Source organism: Passer domesticus, chromosome 10 (genome assembly GCF_036417665.1).
Source record: "Passer domesticus isolate bPasDom1 chromosome 10, bPasDom1.hap1, whole genome shotgun sequence".
NCBI lineage: Eukaryota > Metazoa > Chordata > Aves > Passeriformes > Passeridae > Passer > Passer domesticus.
This window is the reverse complement of record NC_087483.1, coordinates 14,892,970-14,907,064: the sequence shown is the minus strand read 5'-3', so window position 1 is coordinate 14,907,064 and position 14,095 is coordinate 14,892,970. Positions and strand designations below refer to the sequence as shown.

The 14,095-nt window shown below is 40.2% G+C and overlaps 1 protein-coding gene across 2 annotated transcripts in view; it reads right to left on the bottom strand.

Moving 5' to 3' along the window:
• The window catches only part of LOC135308667 (uncharacterized), a 126,825-nt gene that overhangs the window by 67,374 nt on the left and 45,356 nt on the right, over positions 1–14,095 (bottom strand). For both annotated transcript variants that reach the window (XR_010369055.1, XR_010369054.1), the window contains exon 5: positions 4,289–4,380. The gene's annotated coding sequence lies outside the window, so the exon portion shown is untranslated. The remainder of the gene's footprint in view (positions 1–4,288; positions 4,381–14,095) is intronic.

The window sequence follows — 14,095 nt, the reverse complement described above, 5'->3', positions numbered from 1 at the left end:
ATCTCATGCCTAATTTGTTTTTCATAGATAATTGTTTATGATTGAAAAGCGTGGGGAGAAAACATTAACATTTGAGTTGGAACAAGCAGATTAAAACTTCCCTCTCACAGTGGCTGTAAGTGTTGACCTACCAAGATTGCAGCTGCATCAGGGTCTTGGCAGATCAGGGGAGTGTCCTGGCACAGCTCTCAGCTGCCAGGTATGACACCCTGCCAAGGTGGGGTGGCTCTGTGTAAACAGGAAATCTCTGCATTTCACACCCCCAGGAACAGAAGCAGAGCAGTTTCAGAGGAGAGGGAATAGAAGGCATGAAGAACAAAACACACAGCAAAGACCTGCATATTTCATGAGGACTCATTTTCAGTGGAAGTCCCTGTATAGAAAGCTCTGATGTATCATCTTTCTGAGAGTTTGCCTGTAATATGAGAGAGCACACGGTCTTGGATTGTGCTATCACACACAGCAAATGCCTTTCAAGGGTTTTGTCTTAGCAAGCAGATAAAGGCCTTGACCCTGTGCAGAGTGCTGTGTGTCAGCCCTCATTGCTGGCACCCAGCAGCAGCAGCTTGTGCTTGTTAGTACCTGCAACACTGAAACACCCTGGCCCATTTCCCCCTTTTATTCCAGCGTAGCTGGGCTCTGCTGGTGTGTCTGCTCCACTGAGGTCAGAGCCTGCCTGCCCATCTTCTAATTATCTTATATCACCTTCATTTCTCTAGGAAAGAATGGTGAGTGTTTTAAAAGCTGTTCAGGTAGCCTGCCTAGAAGTTGTGTGCATGTACAGGGCAGGCCAGTCAGTAACCTGGCTCTGCATGTTCATCAGTGGGGAGATTAACCCCTAATGCTGACCTTTTGGGGCAAGGTTCAATTGGATGCACTCAAGTCAGCATGTTTGCAGCCTAGTACTTTTGCTTTATTTTCAGTTTATCATGTAACTTGTCACAGATTTAAACAATGCTACCATCCTTATGTCCTCCACTAGAAGTTCTTTCAGTGATGAAGAAAAGGATGGTTTCTCCCTCCTTCAAATCTCTCAGTAAGGTCCTGATCCATTGCCTGTGGAGGTACAAATCAAATTCCCTCTTGCCTAAATGAGCACTGGACTGGATCCTGAAAGGAGACAAATCTTTATCTTAGAGTGTTTGGTCACCTTTCTTTGTTTGTGGTTGAACTGGCCTGCAAACTTCTGGAGAACCTGGACTGGTTATTTCAACAGCCATAATGGTGCAGACTGAAGTCATGTTAGTAACGCATCAGCTAACAACATCAGTGAATATGTTCATATTATTTTCCTTTAAAGTGATGCTAATTTATTGCTGAGGGACATAATACTTGATTTTTTTATGTGTCAATAACTAAAAAATAGTGATTTGAATAAGAGACCCAGTGGTTCAATTAGAAAACTGTACTAGGTGCTGGGGGAAAAAAAAAAAAACCACAACCAAAAAAACCAACAACACCCCCCCCAAAAAAAAAAACCCACAAAAACCAAATGAACAAACAAACAAACAAACAAAAAACAACCAAAAAAACCCCACAAACCAAATAAAAAACAAAAAACCACCACCCAGCACCATGGAGATAACAGGTAATTAACTTTTAAAATGCACTCAAATCTGTCATTTGGTTACAGAAGTTGCCCAAAATATGGTGAATAACAAATCAAAATAATTGTTCCTCAGTATTACTATCAATGCAATTAAAGTCTAAAACAACTTCTCATCATGACTATTCTGAAAGCTTTGAAAACTGCTGTATTTCAGCATTCCCATTCATGGTCTTCAGCTTCTAGAAATTCATTTGAGAAAGCAACCAAAAAACTGAAGCATAAACCACTCTCAACTTTGTATTCCAAGAGAAAGACATTTCAAAGTTTTATATCGACATTAATCACCAGCTGCCAGTTAAATAGCTAAATAGGCCAACTCTAAATACACCAAGATTTCACTGCTGATATTTTGAATCTGCATTTAAATCACCCTTCACTCCCATTCCATAAGCCAATGAATATTGCTCCTATTTTCTGCGAAGTCATGTTCCTAATTTCTTCTGAGCCTGCACTGAGGTTACGTCCTGCATGGTATCAGAACTCGTGCTGTTACAGCCAGATGTCAGCACATGAAACAATTCCTGCTTTATTTTGAGTATGATATAATAGCAAGATCCCACCTCCTGGAAAATATCTATTAGTACAGCAATGGTTCTCTTTATTTGTGGCCCAGGTTTTTCATTGTTCCTAAGCTTTTATTGATTTTTTGTGCTCAGTGTTGTGCTTTGATTGCATAAATGCATGCAGGCCTCAGTATGCATCTGGAGAGGTATTTGTTATTTATACTGCATGTGATGACCAATGTAGTTATAAAACTTCAGTCACCCAGCCAGGGAGGAGAAATAGTCTCTCACAAGCTAAATATCCATTTGCACAGTGTGCTCTATGCATAGAATAAAGCCAGGCCTCTCAAAATGGGCACGGGCTGGATTGTGCCTTCAAAGATCTCTGTGCTCCTACAGAAGATACTTAAACCATAACCACTACAGCTGCAAGGGGATTGCCCTCCAAAACAGACCCCTCAGCCCACCCCACTTCCCTCACACCCAGTTTTGCTGGCTGGCTTTTCCAACAGCTGCTGCTCATACATTGCTGCTCATACATACCTGAAGAAAGGTGCAGGATGAGAAAGGCACCTGCCAGTGTGTGTGTTCTGTGGCAGAGACATGCTCAGCATGGAAGGCTGGGGCAATATTTTAGAATGTGAATGAGAGCAGAAAGGACAATGCCATGCAATAGGATTGTGTCCTTTTAGGACATGTGGCTTTTGTGGTCACAATGTGTATTTGATGCAAGTCTGCTTCATAAAGATCTTACCTTATCTCAAATTTTGGCCTACATGCCATCAAAATTTTGGTTCTAAGTTGCTGTTTAGCTGTCTAAGGTGTTTCTAAGGCACTGTTTGAAAGTTACATGTAAGTACCCTTGAGATTTTTACTCCACAAATCAAGGAGTAGTTTGCAAACCAAATTCTCATATTTTGAAAGTGTTAGTGGGGCCTTTTGCACGTGATGTGCTTATTTTGTTGCAGTTGTGATAACAATGAAAGAGAAATTGAACAGGTGTGGTACAGCAGAGAGAAAAGCCTTGATTTGACACCCTTAAACAGTTTCAATCAACAGGAACATTCAGCATCTTGCAGAATAATCAAATGTTTCCTGGTGCAAGTATTGATGAGCAACAGCTCACAAATTTGGAGTGGCACAGCAACCCCTCTCTGATTGCAATTGCCACTGACTACCTTTGCAAAGTGAAGAGCATGTGCCTGTGTGTTTGCACACCTGATAAAGAAACCCAGGCTCTGACAGTGGTCTGATTATCAACTGCACAGCTGAAGCTCTAGTTAACTACAGAGGGCCTAAATAATTCATCATTGTACAGGCTGGAGCAACGATGACTGAGCCTTGCTGGGTAGAACTAGACTCACCTGTCTCCACTGACTGCCCCAACACATATTTTCAACTGTAGGGATAATGGTGAAGATGTGCACATAATAATTTTCTAATATGGAATAATTAAAGTTTATTAAAAAATTAAGTGAAAAACCTTACAAAGAGGCAGACATTGTTTTCACAAGAGTGTTGTTACATCTGGAGCATCTCCCTGTCTCTAGTTAACATATATTACATGATTTTGTGTAGATTAATTCCCTATTTAAAGTATTGTTTCAATGAGTAAACTAAGCACAAAGAGCTGTGCTGTTCTCTCTTCCTTGTGAGGAGTTAAAGCCTCTTTATTTTATGCAGTGCTGGAATAGGGTTGGGCAGGTTCTTCCCTATCCTTCATGACTTTTTATTCTGCCAGTTAAAACTTCCAGCTAAGAATTTGCTTTGGGCTGAACATCCAGATCATTAGGGTTGGAGAAGACCTCCAAGATCATCCTGTCCAACCTCTGACCAAACACCAGCTTGTCAACTAAACCACAGCACCAGGTGCCACACTGAGTTGTTCCTTGAACCATTTCAGGGATGGTGATTCCACCAGCTCCCTGTCCAGCCCATCCTAATCCCTGACCACCCTTTTGGTGAAGAAATTCTTCCTGATGTCCAGCCTGAACCTCCTCTAGCAGAGCTTGAGGCCATTTCCTCTTGTCCTGCTGCTAGTCCTGAGAGAGGAGGCTGAGACCCAACTTTCAGGAAGTTGTAGATGGTGACAAGGACAAGATGAACAGATCCATGATATTCTGAAATCAGCTGGGAAAAACCATAACAAACCAACAACCCCACAAGACCTACTTACATGATGAAGTAATCCAGTCCTCAAAGTGCTTCATTGCTTTGTGTCCTCAGTATGGGAATTTATCTCTCATGTTTTGCCTTCTTCCAAATATTCTAAGATAGATAAAATACAGTGGCTTTTAAAAGGCTGAAATAATGGTTGTTGAAAAATAAAAATATTTGCTTTATAAATTCAAATTCACTACCATTCAAAAATGTTAGGAGGTTTATATCTGCCCCCAACAAAGACACTAGAAAGCTGCTCACAGTGGGTGAATATTTTGAAGATTATGAGGATATGGATTATTTTACCTACCTAAACATTTTTTAGCCTGATTCAAAGGCTGTTTGTGTAACTGAAAAGCTTGTAATGGCTGAGCATATGCTATATATTGGCTATCTTTTATGAATTTTGTTTGCTCTGGAAAAGAAAACAAGAGTAAATATATACTCATTCCATCTTAATAAATCTATCAATAAATCTATTCTGTGTAAAAGTATGCCAATGATCTTGAAAGTTCAAAGCCAATCTGCTAAAAATTGTGCAGACATGACTTATCCCAAGACATTGTGCAGCTGGAATGCAGGGTCTTGCCTCAATTCCATAAATCTAGAGTTATCCTTTTGTTATCATTTGCTCTTTCCACAGAAATAATTTGTTACAAATTAAGTTCTAGCAAATTGCCTTGTTATCTTTGCTGTACAATCAGTTCTTCCCAACTGCAGGCACAACCCTTTGGAAAGGTTTACAGAGATTGATGTGGTGCGTTGGATGTGCACCAAAAAGCCAAGATTGCTACATGTGATTGTTTCATAACAATTATCACAGATATTTTAAAGACAGCTTTTCTTTCTTTTGGAAAATGTGGGCTGGAAAAAGAAGCAGCAGACTTTTAAACAGACCTTATGATTATGACTAAATTATCTTTTCAGAGATATTTACATTTCAGGCCGCACCTGTTTTTCTTAGGAGAAACTAGTCTTTCCGTGCTCTAGCTTCTTTTGTTTTTCTTCCCCCAGTCTCTGGTTCCCCATTTATATTTGTATTCCTCTTTTAGGGCAGGGGATAACCTCCAGCAGAGGGGCCACACAGACTTTCTGGGAGCCATCCCATGTTTACACTTTGATGTCCTGTGGGCTTTAAAGTGCTATTGCTCTCTTTCAGCCCCTAATCATCCCCTGACAAAAATATTTAGTGTGCACATTTATATTCTTTCCTCCAGGATACTCACTCACAAGATTGTCATACCCACCTCACACAAAAATATGTGCCCTCAGGAGCAGGATAATCTCCTAAGTGAACAAGCTCAGGGTTTGAAAGGGTGAGTTATTCCCATGCTGACTCTGGCCACAGGATGTCAAACTTGCTTTAGCATTTTCAGGGAGCAATTTGCATAGCACCAAGCTTCACTCTAAAGGCTTTATTTTTTTTTTTCTGTTTATCACAGCTTGTCTGCTTTAAAATAAAAGATTTTGTTGCTATCCTTTTTTTATGGATTCTGCTGGATGTATGTATTCTCTGTGATCCTCCAAGCTGTTGAGGGTTAACCAGACCCTTTGTAGCTGCCCAAGAGCTTTCCAAGAGGATGCCTGCAGCACTGACCCAGGCACTGATGGCCCCACAGTTCTGGAAATCAAATCTGCACTCTTAACCTGACTGTTCAAAAGCAGAGATAGATTAAAGGCTTCATACATATAGTTCTGCCTGAGCTTTATACGGAAAAGGGTCTGCTGAGTTCAGTAGGGGCAGGATTAGGATGGAGCATTTGCACATTCTGAAAACAAAAATGCTGCCTGTAGGGCTGCCCAGGATATCCCCACACTTTGAGTGACATGGATTTCCTGCTGTGGACACATGCAAAACCTGCATCTCCTCAGCAGGGAAGAGAGCATCATATTTATTTTATGCCTGGAGAGCAAGCCAGCCTGCTGGTTCCTTAAGATGCACATTAGATTTATGTCTTCCTCTAGGAATTAATGAAACTTCAGGAATGATGATGAATGATATGGAGTGATTTATGAGTGTCCATCACAGTTAGTCATTTTGCTTGTTGAGGAGGTTTCCAGGTTTTATGAACGCTGCTTTTGCAGGTTCATTGCCTCTTATATATGAACAATAAATGTCCTGTTTCATGGTGGAAAAATGGCTTGATAAAAAAAAAGAAAAAAAAAGGCAATGTCATAGGGAGCACATATAAACAGCTCTGTGATCTGATAACAGCCATTCAGAAAAAAAGGAGGGACTGTCATGCTGGAAAGAGTCCTTCAGAGCAGAGCAGTTATAGATAATAAAAACCAATGCTCATATTGTGGATTGGGAACTTGCTTCTTGACCCTACTTGCTATAAAGTTTGATCCTTCAGTCTCTGATCTTTCACACTTGAAGCCAGTGGGAGTTTTTTCATCCTACCACTAAGCAAATCACAGGACTTCAGTGGAACTTGTCTTTGGCTCTGTATGTCAAATTAAGCATGTGTGTGAAGGAGTGACATCAGACAGCCAGAGCCCTCCTGAATCAAAACATTCAACAGTGAATCACGGAGTGGAACAGCCTTTGTGGTATTTGCTTTCACAGGGAGATAGATGGCTTTTGTAAGCTCAATATCTTTTTTTTATCCCAAGGCAGGCACTCAGTGCTTGGTGTCGTGTTTGCAGTATTGTATGGGCCAGACAAATCCAGCCCTCCTCACTTTCACACAATGAAGTTTCCTCTAATTTAATGGGTCTGGGATTTTGATCCTTTGCTGAGAAATAATCCCTGAAAAACTGTCCTGTTGGCTAGGATTGTAGTGATGATTACTTCACTATCTAATTATATTCTAAGATTTGGACTATACACCATATTAAAAAAAATGTTAAACAGTTAAACTGTTTGAAACAGTTAAACTGTAATGAAAACACCGTTCTATCTGTCATTCTTCTTTCTTTCCTTTCAGCATAATATGGGAATGTGGTCTGGATAGCATACCTAAAATATTGTATTGATTAGCCTTGCAAAGGAAAAAGAATTTCTGAGATACTTTTCTCATCCTTATAATAGAGCTTTTGGCATTATTTGTTAATTCTTTGAAATATGAAGTTGCATAAAGGCAAGTTTAGTAAGTAGTCCTGTGATCTGGATTTTCCCTCAGTCTAATATCCTCAGGAAAATGAAACGCAGCAGTGGGATCTGCAGGCTTTGGAAAAATTTACCATTCAAAACAGCCAACCTCAAGACACTGCTCCTGGCAGGGGCTGGACACAGCATGAAGATAGCTGATGCCTTTCCACTTTGGTGTCAGTTTTTACACTGTTCATGGCACTTCTGATGCTTAAGTGGCCAAATCACATGCAGCCTAATCTGGTGCTGCAAAATGATGTTTTTTGTAACCTGTTTGTGAAAGTGACTCTTGTAACCTAAGGGAAATAAATAAATACCTAACCACTGCTACTGTGTCCTAGTTCTTTTAACTCAGTGGGCCTTGAAATATGTTTCTCTGAATTTTATGTTGCTTAATGAGAATTATTTTAATACCTAGGTCCTACTCCCTAGCATGAGGGTTTCTCAGTCCTAGGCTCTATTAGGGTAAGTAGTAGTGGATATTCATAAAAGCTTACTTTGATTAAAACATGGTGTGAAATTGAGATATACTGTGAGTAGGATCAAATGGGATAAAACCCTCCAATAACTGTCTTTTTCTGTCAGCAGCACCATGGCTCTGTGTTCTCTGTTTTAGCTCCAAACTCTAGACTGTGAATAGGGCACTAAGTCAATGAGGCTTAGAAAGGATTTTTTAGATGAAAAAGTCATCTTTAATTTCAGTTATAGCGCCTGTTGATCCTCAGAACAAATATTAACTCCTCAAGAGATGCCACAGCTTTATGAACAGAAAAGCTCTTCTAAATTACATTATAGACTCACACAGTCCTTAACAAGGTGGCATGAAAAGTTAGATGTGAAGAGCAGCACAGATTCTGGTGCTCAGAGCAGAGTTATATATTTTTTTAGTTCTGGTGGTGTTGATTACTATGTGGTATTCCATAGCTGGAGGTCTGAGCCGTGAGTTTCAAAACTGTGGGGAAACATCTGTGCCTTTGCAGCCTGGAAAGAACCTAATGTGATGGTGATCTCTTTTGGAGCTTAGGAATCCCTACAAGACAGGGATCTCTCTTAGTAGTCACACAGCTCAGTCCAGACAGGATGTAACTTGGTTTATAATGACAAAAGCAAACAGCACTGGATGTATTACTAATTTGTTAAATAGGAACATTTCTATTAGTTTAGTTCACAAAGCATATTTCTCTACATATGCTAGAACTTTGGTTTTCCTAACTATCAAGGAAAATCAAAATTCAAATTCAAGGAAAATCCTTACTTTACCATAACATTCCTGTCAATATTACTAAATTCTGTTTGGCTTCAGCTGCAACTCCCTTAAAAAAGACTTTTCTTGTATTTTGTGAAGGGCTGTGCCAAATTCATCTGGGCAAGTTGGTAATGTCTGTATTTTTGGCACTTCCTGCATTTTCTTCCTGGGGTCTAGGTCTTTAAATGAAGTGATACTTCCCTTACTGCCGCTGAACAACTGTGTGAATTATTGTCAGCTGTATTTTGTATACTATTGAACGACATGAGAGGAAGCCTGATTTCTGTCTTAAGAGAACTAGTTTTGGATATACAACTGCAGGATGTATTGTAACAATGTACACCTGTCTAACTGCAGCCCTATCCTTTCCACACCTTCTGTCTTGCAATTTGTGATCTTTGTGACCACAAGGTCACTGCAGCTCAAATTCTGACTTTTTCTTCAGAGAGGTAATGGCACAGGTGAATTTGTTATGTTCTCATCCAGTCTCTCACATACAAGCGGAGATCCTATTACTGTTATTTCTTTCCATACTTCAGATAAATGTGTTCCACGCTGTCAGATGCAGACTTTATAGAGAAAAGTGTAATCAAAGCTACTGTAAAATAAAAGCACAGGACAAGCCAACCTATTCAGTAGTAGCAGCAAATTAAAGATGTGGTTACATTGCCTTGTGCTGCTTTTGTGAGTAGATGCCACTTGGTGAGGTTTCTCAAGAAAAATATCTACTAAGCTACTTCTAACCATTGAATTACTCTTAAATTATTGAATTATTTTTCAAAATATGACGTTGTGTTAATCTCAAATGAAGGCCTATGGTTTGAGGGTCTATAAGAAGATTTAACTTTCATTTATGTAAGGTATATGGCAAAAAAGAACAAACATGGTCTTGGTGATAATGTGGTTATCATTTCACTGACACCCAGAGGCCTCTGCTGATTTGCTTTGGTCCTGAAGCACAAATCCAGGTCCATGCCTAAAGAAAAGGTGTACCTGATGTACCTGTGGACAGCTGTGGTGCACCATGGCTGTGAGCCCCCTTTGAGCACCCTGTGAGCACACCCATTGTGGCCCTGCCTGGGGACTTTGGGATGACCAAGGGGGACACAGCTGAGGCTACAATTTCCTTTCATTCATACTTCGTGGCTTACAAAAAATGTACTGGGAAAACCCCAGATTGAGGCATTCTCACTAAAACTCTTTCTCAATATCTGTCAGATTTCAGGAAAAAAACAACCCCAAACCCCTTTAAGGTTAGGTTCTGTTTCATTGCATGCACCAAGTTGCTTAAAACAACATCTTTGTTTTCCTGGCATTTAGTAAAAGCTGGCCCACAGAGTGTGCTTTGTTTGTGATTTTTGAGAATTAATGGCTGAATGTAAACTATTATACTCCAACAGCTTGTTCTTTTACTTCCCAAATCCTTCATTTTTAGTGGTATGCCCCAAAATCTGTGACCCTGTAAAGTTCATATCAGTGGTCTAAACTGCATGTACTCAGGGAGAAAGAAGAAAAACTAGCATGGAGGTGACCTGCAGGCTACACAAACTTTCTTTCAGGGGACAGTGAGATTAAGCTGATTTAGTCAGGAAGGATCCTTCATGATTGTTAATAGGTGTGGTTTTGGTTCATTTTGTATAATTGTCCATGGGTTAAGAAGGGCCATTTCTAGCTCTCATTTGTGCAAAATGCAGTTATTCATTAAGATAAGAGAGCAAACTTTATTTGGACTTCTGCCAGAGATGACAGCAACACCATCCTCTCTGGTTTTCATGTTACCCAGTGTGTTTATTTGAAGGGCCAAGTAAGGCTCTTTCTGAAGATACAGGAAGATGGGTGAGCCCTGCCCTGAAGGTTTTGCAATCTGAAGATCTAACTGAAAACACATGAAAGAAAAAGTATAATATCCATATTTCCTCATTCTATATTTGTGGTCTCTTTAAAAACAGCTTGAGCTCTAACCATGGCAGAAAAACTTGCAGGACCGTCAAATGACCTCAGGGAATTTATGTTTGTTTCCATGACTGCAATTTAACTGCATCTAAGCGCAGACTAAAGGGAAGTCTCTGTGTCCCTGGGCTCTCCTTTGTGCTGGCATTAATGGCTGAAGGATTGTTCAGGGAGCCACCTCACGGAGCCACTGCTCTAAAGGATCTGGGAATTTTGTGTCAGGTCACATTTCCAACCAGACCTCTTCCCTGGCTCAGCTTCCTCTGCAGTCACAATGTCTGCTCTGCACAGTGGCCAGGACTTGGCAGGTTGGAGCTCCCTTCCTAGCACAGCTATCTGTGCTAAAATGAGATTAATCTGGTTGTGAGGACGCAGGTGGAACTCCCATTTCACACACAGGCAGTATCCAAGCCAGAGTAAATACTGACAGGGAGTTCATGGAGAGGTTTTTGGCAGGAGCAGAGGGAGGAGCATTCCTTGGCTAATTTTGTGGCCCAATGAAGGTCAGAGAAGCCCACAGGCCCTAGAATGGCTGTCTAATGTCACTGGGGTCCCTGGGAGTCTGGTGTCAAGGCATTGTGTGATATTAAAGGCCCACTTTGTGGAGATGTCTAATAATATGAGTGTGGAAATAAGCCCAAAGGAATTCCAGTGAAATCTGTAGCTGTTGCCACTACAGGAGCTCAGACATGTAATGCTGATGTTCCTGAGGGCCTCAGAAACCTTATTGTGATGGTGTTCAGGGTCAAAGATGGCCAATACTTTTAACTTGCTGCTTTTTGAAGCACTTGTCATGCTTGGGGTCCTGATTTATCATTTTTGAACATTTAGTTTGGCAGCAGAGTGAAAAGACAACCTGTAACATGATTTAAGGAAAAGGCTTGTCATTGGCCTCTGTAATTTGTGTTCCTGCCTGCATAAAAATGCAGACCCTGAGCTACCCTCCCAATTCCCCCCCTTGTCTCAGTTGTGTCTGTAACTTTGTGTTCTCATCCCTGCCCCAGGAGTTTCTCCTGGCTGGGACCTGGGCCTGCCCCCTGAGTGGGATGGGATCCCCTTCAGTCATCATCCCGTGGCTGACAGCACCCTCACAGACAGATGCAGAGCTGACTCTTAGTCACTAGTCCAGCCTGAAGGACATTTTCCTTCATTTGGGATGATGATGATGATAAGAGCCATCTATTTTCCCCCTGTATTTTTTCACCCAACTGCTGTTGCAGAATTTTTATCTTTTATCATTAAATAGGCAACCATTCATCAAGCAAATCTGGTGCTTCTCAAAATACCATAAAGCTAAAGGGAAAAAAAAGCATAGAAAGATAGATGGAACTGTTTGTTTAGTTTATCTTTATGTCCAAAGTGACTAATTGATTTCAAGTGATATTTTATAGAAATAGTTGATATCCAAAGCTAAAACCTCATGTAACAAATCTCAGCACAGATGGTATTGTGGTTGCAATAAGAAAGATGGCATATAGTAAATGAGTAGAGAATATTTCAAATCAAATATAGTAAGTCTTGAAAGATGGTTGGAAAAACAACATTTTATGTGTTGAGAAATTAGAAAGTTGACTTCTGACAGAAATAGCACAAAACTTGGCCATAAATGTTTTAATCTGCCAAACTGAGCTAAAGATACTCAAGGTAGGTGTGGAAGTGAACCTTATGTAAGTAAGGGCAGATAGTAGAATCTTTGCTGACTAAGAAAAAAACCCCTCAGTTTGTACCTAAAGGTATCCTTCTTAATCTCTGTGGTATGGAAGGATCTTTTGAGGAATAATATTGAGATGGTGACAATGTTGATTTTCTGGGTAAAGGGAAAGACCTGTCTTTAGCCTATGGAACAAACCAGTTTTATGCCTGGACACTTTCAATTCAGCAATTCTGCATTAGTATTCCAGGAATAAAGAGTCGCTCCAAGTTCATAAGCACCAAAATACAAATCCAGACAACACTGAATAACAAAGCATAAATTTGTGAGTGCAAATATGCTGTGCATGGAGGAGGATGTGACAAGGAAGAGTGGCACAGAATTAGAAATGAAGACTGTAATGGTTAATTAGGCACAGCTGCAAAATCTGCCAGGACAGAACACAGTTACTGGAGAGGCTGGAGAGGATGGGTCTTGGGCTAAAAGACAAAGGTGAACGTTTCCTTGGTTGGAGGGGGAGACTCAGCACATTGTGGGATGTCCAGTGGACATGATTGAGAGCAAAGAGTGCACCCAGCTCCAGCAACCCCTGGGCTGTGGATGGTTGGGAGCTGAGGGACTGAGAGGGAAAATGTCAGACTTTGTGCCATGGTCCTCATTTACCCCCTGGCCATCTGCCTTCAGCTGCTGCTGGAGATGGGCTGCTGGTTTGGACAGTGTGGCCCAGTCCACATTTTCTCCTGTTCAGTGACAGGAGATGAATGTTGTGAAAGTCCCTAACAGCAACAATATGTTTAGTGAAAACTTTGGTGTCCTTCTGGGAGGTGGGCAAGGTTGATGTTTCACAGAACTGGGCAGTTGTGTGCAAACCCTTAGGAAATCAATTGAGTATATAATAAATTGAATAAATAAATTTGCCTTTCTTTAATGAATAGGAGCATTTTCAGTGTTGGTTTTGGCAGGCACCTACTTTGCACACATGTGTATGAGAGCATTAGGTTTCAAAAGAAAGAAATTAATTCAAACTCATTGATTCTAGCCTCAATAACAATATTCTATGATAAAATTCACATTTTATGCTGACTTCCCATTAACGCTATTTCTTTTACCTATTCCACTGGTGCTGAAGCATACATTATTTTCTACAAGACTTTGAAAGGCACAAACAAGCATCTTCAATGGGAAATCCTTTACCTCTTGTTATCAGTAGGTTTTGTTAACTCTTCTAAAATAAATCTTAGGACAGTCTGAGAGTCACCTTCATTCATATTCTAGATGGGTTCTGCAATGAAACAACAATTAAAATAGTGTCTGTAATGCTAAGGTTACTGATCTCAAGAAGACAGTATTTGTTTCAGTTTCAGGATACTTTACAACTTCCATGATAATGGAACTGACATCTAAAGTAATTATTCTCCAAATAAATAATTAAACTGAGTAAAGCAGGGCAATTTTAACTATTTATAGGAGGTGTCCCAAAAGACCCTAATGGCAATGATTTTTTTTTCTTAAAGAAAATGGGTTTACAGAATTTCTGCAAGTCATTACACAGGACAAAGAAAGACAGCAATGTCCTCTCCTTTCAACTAGAAGCCTTGAAGTGGTGATCAGTGCTTTTTTTTTTTTTTTAACTGCAGTTCAGACAATCTCAATGTTTTATGAAAATTATTAAGGAAGTTGTCAATGTCCAAGCCTTTTCTAGCTACTTCTGCTACTTACACAGATAAAAAATTTTCACTGCTTTGATAGAAGGGGATCACTAACATTTAAAGGATTTTAGCCTGTGTTCTAGAATTGATTACTAGATCTCCACTGAATATAAATTAGCCCAGGATGAAGACCCTAGCTGTAGAAATGTACAATGAGAATGCATAAAATATGG